The 11188-nt window shown below is 34.9% G+C and overlaps 1 long non-coding RNA gene across 1 annotated transcript; it reads left to right on the plus strand.

The window, feature by feature from the left end:
- Nucleotides 1-8913: 8913 nt before the first annotated feature.
- On the plus strand, nt 8914-10904 carry LOC125489394. The gene is made up of 3 exons (XR_007266949.1): nt 8914-9703; nt 10061-10200; nt 10440-10904. It is a non-coding gene; the product is annotated as an uncharacterized LOC125489394 (long non-coding RNA).
- Nucleotides 10905-11188: the final 284 nt, after the last annotated feature.

Consider the following 11188-nt stretch of genomic DNA (forward strand, 5'->3'; position numbering starts at 1 on the left):
AGGCCTTAGGAAAGTGCGTGCTATTCCAGTATGATACCAGCTCATTATTTTCTAAACTTTAAGCATGAATTACCTAATTTAATAAAAATAGTTATCTCAGATGCTTGTATCCCTATAATGCATAATACGTTGCCTACGTTTAAAGCAGGAAGAGATCCTGTTGAGTGGGTTCGCACAGTAACTTTTTTCCAATAATAATTATATTAACTGACAAAAAAGTGGTAGCGAAATGAAGAATTGCCGATTGCTCGGGAGCTATTAACGCGCTATGTAATTTAGAGGAAGGCCTATGATTAAAGCAGTACTGCCTACCTTTTAAATTAAATTAGGCTTTTTTAAGCGACGCACCCCGTGCTACATTCCATTAAATTAACGAAATTAAAAAAGAAACACGAGTTTATCGATTTATAAAATGAATTCGTTGTTGGTTCTTTCTTCGAACTGATTATTTTGTAGCTGCTATAAGTATTTTGAAGAGATTTGTATTTGGTTAGCAATTTCTTATAAGTAGTTGAAATTTCACTTTTTTATTCTGCTAGGGTTGTCACGAAACCCCGCTGGCGTTACAATAATGATAAATGGTTATGTCTGTTTAATTATATTAAATTAATTAACAGTTCGCCTTCCGAGGTGTAAGCTGGGTAACACGCAAAATGTGTATTCAGTAAGTTTTATTGAGGCTGAGTTATTAAATTATAATTTCATACAATATTTTTCATACATGTAGGTACTTATTGTGATTTAATATTCATATCGAACTTATAGTATCTAATTGCATTTCATAATTAGGTATTGCATTTCATGCAATAGATTCTTACGTGATACTACTATTAAAGATTACTAGATGTCGGCCAGTCTATGAAATAACAAAAACATGTTTCGACTTCATATTGATAAAATACTCTCTATGCTCACGAACAGAACCAGTTTCATAACGTAGAACAGAACATTTGTAGCACAACAAGCGAACTTTTACTAAAAGTAACATCTTCCACACAACCGAAATAAAGTTAAGAAAATATTGGTAACGTGTGACAAACCTACTTATTAATAACCTATATATATATAAATAACACCTACAACACAAATGAATAAATACTAATATGCTGGTTTACATGTGTATTGTATATAAGCTGCGTGCGTCATGTAGAAGTCGGTGAGGGTACTAGGATATCAGAGTGTGATAGGAAGCATCTCATAACTACTGCTCACTTGCGCCAGAACAATGCATTATCCATACCCTGGAGTCAGATTGTTGTATCTGATCGCTGCCTCAATCTCTGCGCGGTATAATCTTGCAAATATTTATCGTGTGTCAAAACAATATGCCAAAAGCGGGCGCTTATTATGGTCTTTACAAATGCTCTTACGCTGCAGGCAGCTCAGTGTGGTGCAAGCAGAATCGGATTCTAATACAAATGCGAAGAATTTTTGTTAGCATTCGTAATATTGTTCGATGACATAAATAGTTTGTATTGGAGGAACTTTATAAGGCATCATTTATTCTAATTGGAAGAAAATTATAAGAAACGTAAAAAATATAGTCAAAATATATAACGATTAGGTGTTACTTAACAACTAAGTGACTAATATAATTATTGTTGCTACTAAACCCACCAAAATAGTAAATGACGAAAACTTTTATTAAATATACCTATATAAGTTTGCGTATGACTTGGGACAAACGTGGTGCTCCTCGTTAGTGAGAAGTTACAACGCATTGTCTGGCACAATGGGAGGAGGGCTCGCGGAAACCCGGCGTGGACCTTATCGAATGGGTCCTTACACGTATCTCACACGGCACAAAAACCACTTTGTTCCGGCGAAAATTGCCAAAAATTGCCGGCAAAACGAATATCTTTGCGCAAGCGTCGAGTTTTTCGGATGTTTGTAATTGAGAACATAAAAAAGGTAACCATAAATAAAATTGTACACGCTTGCCCATCGCGTCGCCACGCTCAGTGCAGACATGTGGCTGACTGTTGTAGATCACCACGTGCCGCCATTCTTTTCCCGTTTGGACTGCTCCAAAATGTTCTGTAGCGTAAAATCACGAACATGAGTTATTTTGGTCAAGCCTTTGCTGTTTAATTAGTATTGATTATAAACGATTGTTTTCGTTAATGATAATTGATAACAATTGTAAATAACAGTTAATAACGACTACCGGGTACGGACACCACATACCCACGTCCTTGTCGGAATGACCGTCAGAGTCCGACAATAAGCTTCTAGGTAACCGATATGTGATTGCTGTATCAGTGCGCATAATCTGAGCGCATATCTCTTTGTATCGCGGGTCTCACGCGAACTCCAACGCAACTCGCCCCCAATCTGACCACGCGATCGATCGCCCGCTTGCTGCTCAGGATCTCGTTTGTAAACGATAAACGAGCTATGATTAATTTCCAGTTCCAAATGAAGGAAGCTCTAAAGGACACGCTCGCAGATTATCAACCCTCGAGCCGATTAAATAGACCACATAAACGTTCCGGACAATCATGAGAGCCATACGTTTTAAGGTCACCTCGGCAAAGCTTAACGAGTCCCGTACATAAATATTTATCGGAACACCAAGCATCATACCGCGATCGTTATCATATTCAAAGGTTCCTGCCCGTGTTACATTATATCATTATTTTGTATGAAATTGCGTCTAAAACTCCGAGTAGGTCTAGCGTCGATCGGGCCCGGATTGCCGTAGATGGCTTGACGGCCAGCTCGGGCGGTCATCATACGCCCCGATCATCCGTTTAAATGGTCATAATTGGTCAGGCGAGCTTTATAAAATACAGCACTCGGTCATTAGAACATAGCTTTGGGCTGCTGCCGGACTAAACTGGGTTTTGCTGCGTAATGTTGATGCCGCAGCCACCCTAATTGATTTCGTTATCGAGCTTAGAAAATATCGATAGCAGTGTAATGTGAAGCGTAGTAATCGGTAGCGACATGAACAAACAGAGCGTATTGATGTTATGACCGCTCGAAGCGCGTTGAGAGGCGTGCGTGACTGAATATTCAAATCTATAATGTACGGTTCCGTTGCTATTTAAATAGTCGTGGTGTCAGCAGCGATGAAGTGATAAAGTCGTTTATTGATGATCTTCGGTAACACTAATTGCGGGCCGCGGCGGCGCCTGTGTGCTGCGTCTCGGCCACTCGACGCGAATGACAAAGATCCAACTGACGATACGCGGGCGACGGCGGCGCGCTTTGATCTCACCACCTGATCAATCGACTCACAATCAAATATTGGTGGGAAATGTTTTACATTATAAATATAGTTGATATCTGGTGCATTCAACTTCCAGTGAGCCGTTTCATGTCGCACCCGTATTATTTCGATTAAATGTATTTTTACGCATATTCCTGCCGCCAACATGCAAGCACATTTAAATAAAAAGACGAGTCATTACACTACAGCCATTAAACATACTCGTCGATCACTTACCAATTTTTTCATGTTATTTAAAATACCTACTCAACACCATAATAGGTGCAGGAATTCGGTAGCCAGCCGGAGTCTCTAGGATTTTATTTAAACCGCGGCCCCTGTTGGCCGCGCGCGCCTAAAAAGGCGATCTCGCGCAGAACTCGTGCCGAAGCACGTCTGTAAGTTATAGAATAACCTGTCGCGAATTAATTTCTTGGCATTTTGATCAAGGTCGTATCGCCTTAAGCCTGCGCCTGAAAAAAGGAGCTAGCGCACTTCTGCAGTTATAATGAAGTAGGTTTGCGAACAATCCATAAATTAAAAAATAAATATGTTGACGGGTCGCCTTATTGGTGGTAGTAATTATGTTGGCGCATGGCTGCGCGCGCGCCGCTCGCGCGGTCACTCACTCGCCGCCGCGGCCTTCGCGAAGGTCGGTTATTCAATAGCGTTGCGCTCTTTGTCATGTTCTCATAAATTATGAAAGTATTCCATATTTATAGTCGGTCCTGCTCCGATCACAGATCTTTCGCTGTCAACGCGCTTGATCTTTTGTGGATGAGATATGACATCGGTACATTTTATTATGTGTAGCCACGGTATACATCATTGATTTTACCCTAGGAATGTACTTATTCTGTTTTACATAGGTAGTTTGCGTATTCAAATAAGAATCACAAACTGGAAAGGTTATTGAAGTTACTTTAGTAAAATCTGTAATCTGTATACAATACATAATTTAAAAAAAATTCTCTATGACATAAATCATGCCTTTTATTAAAATATTCATGATATCCTAGTAATTAATTATTTATTTATTAAGAGACCATTGAACTTATAAGAATTCCGAGTTTGATCGCGAAAGATATTCTTAGATGCTTCTTGAATAAATCAACAATTAACATAGACCTACTACAATTAAATTTTAGCAGGTGCAATTCCTTTAACGGCTGAGCTAATTGTAAGCATGTTCGAGTAGACGTCATACCTGCACATTAAAATGTGGCAGAGAAAAAAATCTCATCTTGTTATAAGGAGATAAAGCCAGTTAACGCTACACTTGAAGTTAAGTAATAAAACAAGTAATGCATACGCAGAGGAATTCTAACACACTTATGAAGATATAAATAAAATAGATATTAAAAAGTCTGCCAAGATAACACTGACAATTGTAAAAAAAAACAGATAGTCGCGGAATGCAAAGCAGTTGAACAAGACTACAGTTTTAACGTAAACCCATATGAAAATGACTGCATCAAAGATTCTTATAAGGCGCTTGACATTATCTTTTCATTACAATTGAAAATGGATGTAGCTATTAATAAAACTCTAATACCTTCATTAAACAGAGCGTCAGGATCAAAACAATTTATATATAGATGGCGTCTCAAGTAATAGACATCTAAGCACTGTAACGTTTCGCCCTACCGCCTGCCTACTTAACTCCTACCTAATGGATTTACTAAGAAGATATTTGAAAACACCTAACAAAACTAACTAGAGTGAAATAAGAGTGAAACAAATACTGCTTTAGATTGGCCATGAAACATCCAGGGAAACCCTACGTTGTGTTATAACCCAATAAACGAAAGATAGTGAATTAAATAAAACTATGACCTAGAACTGATTACATACTTCCTACCTGCCTATAATTATTGACCTATATACTACAACTTTGATGTATAACTTTTATTTGTACGATAAATACATATTTACCGGTAAGTACATAAAGATAATAATATAGATAATAATGTTTTTTGGTGTTGGTTAATAAGGGAAGCCCCTCCATACGCTTTGTAGGCCTTGATCACTACACCCGATTGAATCAATATATAAGACTCTAAAATAGATAAATAATAGCAAATATTCAATCGGAGCCCTCGTGGAACACAACCATTGACTTGGACATTCCTCCGACCAACTTATTAATCACTTCCCTTGCTCCTAACCTTATATATTTACATGTTTTATATTTATTTCATGTAAATAAATCAACATGAATACATGTTGTCAAAGCTAAAGGGGACAATCATATTTATAATCATAAGGTAACTGAAACTAGAATAGTTCAATAATTTATAGTAGGTATAGTAACTTTATTAAATCATGAATTTCATAATAGATAAGTATTAGATAAATACATATGACTCTAATTTTGTAGCCAAGTGGGAAGTGATTTATTATTTTAAAAGATTAAATATATAATATGGAATATTGAATATTCTTTGATCTTATTGAAATATAGGGTAATTGTTATAAAATAGTGAATATTATATAATCTTATTCAAATATGTTATAAATAGTTGTAATAAATATATCCTAGCTAACTTTATTCCTACTATATCCTTGCTATCCTTTTTTACATAAGAATTCATTGCTTTAACAAGGAAACAAACACTTCTATGGGTAAGAATTTACATAACTTTCTGAAAATATGCAAATTGGACAGGAATCTGATCTACCTTCAAGCCATTTGTATTTATTGAGCAATATAGGACCAGAAATGATTTAGTTTAAGTATCTAGAACCCTTATTTGTGATATCTTGACACTTATTAGAGTAAATTTCTCCGTCAATCAATTCTTTCCCTGCGCTGTTACTTGTTTTTAAACTCAAAGTCAAATAATCTTCTCCTCCATATAGATTCTACAATAAATCATCTTTGAAAAGTTTATTTAAGTATGTATCTACTTTATTCTTTGAATAATTACTATAGCATAGATTCTATAGAAGTATTTATTTACCTAATGAAAAATCAATAATTTGAACAAAGAACCATAGAACAAATTTGAAGGTGTATATTTTTTATTCGATAAGAATTTATTATTTTTGAAGTGAGATCTATTGTCAGGTTTTAGTTATTTGATAATCATCATCATCATCACCATCACCAGCCCGCTTCTGCCTATTTGTATCTATCCAGAAGTCCCTATTCTAAACTAAAATAAATTGAACCAAAGCTAGGGAATGTGTAATGTGTAGGTTTTTCTCTAGCTAGCTAAATACTGAATGAGCGAGGTAGAAGACCTATCTAATCCCTATACCAGTGTGATGGAAATTGCAGCCGTGGGATAGCGTCCTTCAAGAAATAAAGTGTAGGTATGACTTCTCAATCATATACGAGAGACAAAAAGTAAATAGAAAGGTGACTTAGCTTCGCACACGGTGTTCCGCCTCGGCTCCACGCGCCTGGTCCTCAAGCTCCCACGGCACCGATCACTCCCTCCATCTGACCGTCTGCTCACCACGGCTGCTCACACAAAAGTGAAAAGTGCCCACGCGCTGCTCGCTTACGTGGATATTATCCTCTACCCTCAACTCGCCGATATCAATATTAAGGCTCACCTACACTCAGAATAATTATCTTGATTATTCTGTGATCCGAAATCGGTACAACGAAGCTTGGCACGAAGTTAGCCGACACCCTGAATGATTTAATAGACAACTTTTCCAAAAATCCCACGGGAAAACCCTTCCAAAGCGCAACAAATCCCTCGGAACATCCAGTCGTAGTTTAAATTCATTATTTGCGAAATAGTTAATGTTTCGGCATCGATGGAACATTACATTCAACCCCTTATATTTTTGTAGTATCGCAAGTATATTATAATTGAGATATGGAAAAAATATACACAATAATATACACCACCCTTTATTTTCGCAAATATCAAATTCATTGAATTTAAACGATGAAAAATTTGTAAAAGGAAATTCCGATCATCACCTCAATATGTCTGTGTGTATGAGTGTAAAATGACTCAGATGATTAGCCAACAAGATCCCCAGAAATTATCAAAAGTCATCGACCATCCCTATTATTATTTATTATTTACATAACTATTGATCGAATACTTAGTAGATTATTCATGCTCCAATAAACCGGGAACAAGGGGATACCCTGTCGATCAGAAGGATCCAATACTAAATGAGAAACCACAGAACCTTAAATTTATTTTTAAGAATTTTATGGCATCTTTAGCACGCCCTCTTAGAGCACGAACTCTCCCACGCCCTATGTTTTCGACGATGCATCATCAATAGAAATTAATAAAGTTCAAGTCTCATTCTAACAATCCCCAGGAACAATGTCCACCAATCTCCGAGCTTGATGTAGAGTGTAGAAATATCAAGTATCATTTTACCAAAACTAGAAAGAGAATTATTATTGTGAACCATTATTGCATTCATGTTTACAACTGATTCACAACTTTTCAATCCCCCTCCAATCCAGCAAAATGACAAAATTTTGTGTTGAAAATATTTTTTTTTCTTTAAGTAAGTAAGTACATGTTGAGTATAGAATATTATGAAGATACTGTACATACAACAGTATAATTTGACTATGCTGTCCTATCCTAACACCAAAATCTTCATAAATATTCTCTTTTGTATAGTGTTGTGTCATTAAGGTGAAATCGGAATCTTTCCTTCAGTGCAGGAGAACAGCCATGATATTTTACTAAAGCCACTTTCACTTAACTATATGTTTGTAACTACGTATTATTTTTCCAATACTTAGATTCCTAGATATTCAATTCACCACAACTCTCATCCTCTTTCTCTGATTCACGCCACTCTAATAAACATCAAGGCCTTCTTCCTCCCCACTGATTAAATCAATAAAATATAATGTATCTAATTATTAATTTTATTTTCAATCATTTACCTACCTAAATTGAAAAGAAAATACATCTAGTTTATTTACACTTCGATCAGAATGTGTTTTTGGTGTAAAGTGTATTTGTTTTCCGTCATGATCAACTTTTGTTATGTAGATATTTTTCTAAGCAAATTGTTTCAAAGTAATTGTTTTTTTTTTTGTGTAAAGTGTAGTGTGTCGTGTGGAGTCTGTAAAAGGTACTTTGTAAAAACATCTATAGCCTGTATAGACGTCTCATGTGTTAATGCGTGCATAGCTAACTTCAATAATAAATCGACTAAAGCGTTTGTACCACGTTTGTGCCCGAGTAGAACCGCCTTTCTTCGCCAATTTACTACAAAAGCAAGACTAAGAGTGTATGGTGTGTAAATTACTTGAACCAATTTGCACACTACTAACTGACGGTCCGATACCCATATTGCAGGCTCTGCCTAATTTAGGGTCGGATGGTCGTGTGTGAGATATTCCCACATATTATTAAGTTAGTAGTTTTTAAAAAAAAGTTAACTATTTATATTTATAAAAATCTTTTTTTTTTAAGATTTTACTCAGTATTATTATTTTTAAATTTTTATTAAAATACTTATTACATAAGTAGCAATAATTCTTGTATCTACATTAGTTGATCATTTGGAAAATATTTGTGAAATAAAGGTAACTTTTGGAATAAATTTCTTTTTTAGCTAAATAAGTACCTATATAATAGGTAACTACTCAATCAAGTTTTACAGAAACAATATACCAAAGTTTCCCTTATAAATGTGTGTGTGTGTGTCTGAACGAAGTATCAATAAACCCTTCATTTCCCATTTGTATTTGTCATGATTATAAATCGCACTCAATATTAAATAAGTAAAACTTCATTCTTCATCATCCTTTAATCAACTATGTAAGACCTGGCCAGGTACCTTTAACATTCTTATCATTCAGACTTTAAAATGACGTTTAAAGTAGTTTTCTTCCTTCCACATTCTTTGCCCTTTCAATTTTTCGAAACATTATAATCACGACATAATCCCCGGGAAATGGCTATGTAAATACCCTACCCTTTTGTTTTCTCTGTAAAAGAAAATTATATCAGATCAATTTTACCAAAATTGAAAGTTCCTTCTCTCATGTAACAGACAAATCCACCCCAATATTCCATCGATACCAAAACATTAAAATACCGCCATCTAGTTTTTTTCTACAACCTATTACACTAATACACTATTTATTTTATCAAATATGTCTAACTACTACTTCTACTTCAACCATTTTCTACCCTCAGTAACTACCTAAGTCGAAAATAATGTTACTAGGTAACTAAAAATATTTCTGAGATATTACAACTCTCCTTCACAACCCCTATTTGAAAAACACGGTCTCCATTATCCTTATTCTAGGCTGTTTGTGTAAATGTGCCTTACCTGTCTAACTGTCAAATTTATTAAAACTAAACTGTCAATGTCAACCTGACATAACCTTAACCTGTTTGGCTGTTTTTTTTTTCCGCACTAATCAAAACAAAAGCATGCGTCGTTGTGTTCAACAACATCGATCGCACGAAGAAATCTAATGTTTACCCGATTAAACTTACGAAACTCTAAAATAATGAGTGAATCTTACAGGTAAGTGTCATTATTCTTTCAAATACCCTGTATGCATGCTACTAAACTAAGTCCTCATGCCCAAATTATCGTGATTCAAAATAAACAACCTCTGAATTGTTAGTTATTTATACATACAATAGCTCTGTTTTACGGATCTTGTGTTTATAATAGACCTATTGTTATAAAAATCTAACTCAATTAAATATCTCCCATACAGTTTTTAATTGATACTGACAAGACTAACCAACATATTTTAACTTATTGTCAACCCCTCACCTTTTAAATAAGTACCTATCCTAATCATTTGGTCTCCAACTCCTATATTTACATAATTTTATTTGAATTATACCTATATCATTATTTGTTTTATTGCAGGACCAAACATAACAATGCAAATCCAACAACACTCCTTGTTGGTCTAAAACCCATGATAAACCACTGATCAAACCATCCACTGTGACAAATCATTCACAATGCCTCACTACTTATAGACCAAAGTTACTATTCTTCAATAAGTAAGTATCTATTTCTTTTCTACATATTGTAATACAGTTTTATTGTAATGTTGTATGATATGAAAATGATCCCTGTTGATCCAATATTGATTATGTATCATAAAACCATTACCTAAATGTATTATCCTATTAGTCTACTTAAGTTATATTGAACTAAATAGTCATTTCCTGAATTTTTATAATTATGCAAATCATCACAATACTTAGCTTTTCTAATTAAATTCTATTCTTCTTTTCAGGATATGACATACTTTTTGAATGCTGATGATGATGATGATGTTCCTTATTTGACAACCAAACTCTGAGATTATATACTATGAAGTAAACATCCTGACTCAGATGAAGAAGTGAATTGCAACCGCGCTCAAAATAGGAACAACTGAACTACCCACATAGTTCTTAACTTACAAATAATATATTGAAACTAAATGAGGTCCTAGCCTACTTCACCTGGTCTAACACTTAATCAACAACAGTAACTTGCTACACATTAATTGTTTTCTAAATTTATTGTTATGTCGGACCGCTACCTTTTCATCGCAATTTTTTTCAAATGAGATTATTGTTAAATTTTCTTTTCTTTATTTACTGTAACTCATACTTGTATTTGTTTAGGGAAATGTCCGATAACATCTGCTACTAATTGGCTCTCTGGAATTTGATAATTAGACATTTGGGCTTTTCCGGTTACTCTTAAGTTTGGATGATAGCAAAGATAGTGTTACAGTTCTATCCCAACTCCTATGTAGCATAGATAGTGTTACAGTTCTATCCCAACTCCTATGATCAATGTTGTATAATATATCTACTTTTTCAAACATTCAAGTACCTATAATAATTTTAGAGCCCAGTTTTTAAAGTACCTAGTCAATGACAAGCAAAGATCCGATCCAGAAGCACAATCAACCACATCAACAAACCAAAGAACCCGCACAACAAAACTCATACAATCAATACCAAACCGAACCAACCCAGCCAAAAGGATGAT

The sequence above is a fragment of the Plutella xylostella genome, chromosome 13 (genome assembly GCF_932276165.1).
Source record: "Plutella xylostella chromosome 13, ilPluXylo3.1, whole genome shotgun sequence".
Lineage (NCBI taxonomy): Eukaryota > Metazoa > Arthropoda > Insecta > Lepidoptera > Plutellidae > Plutella > Plutella xylostella.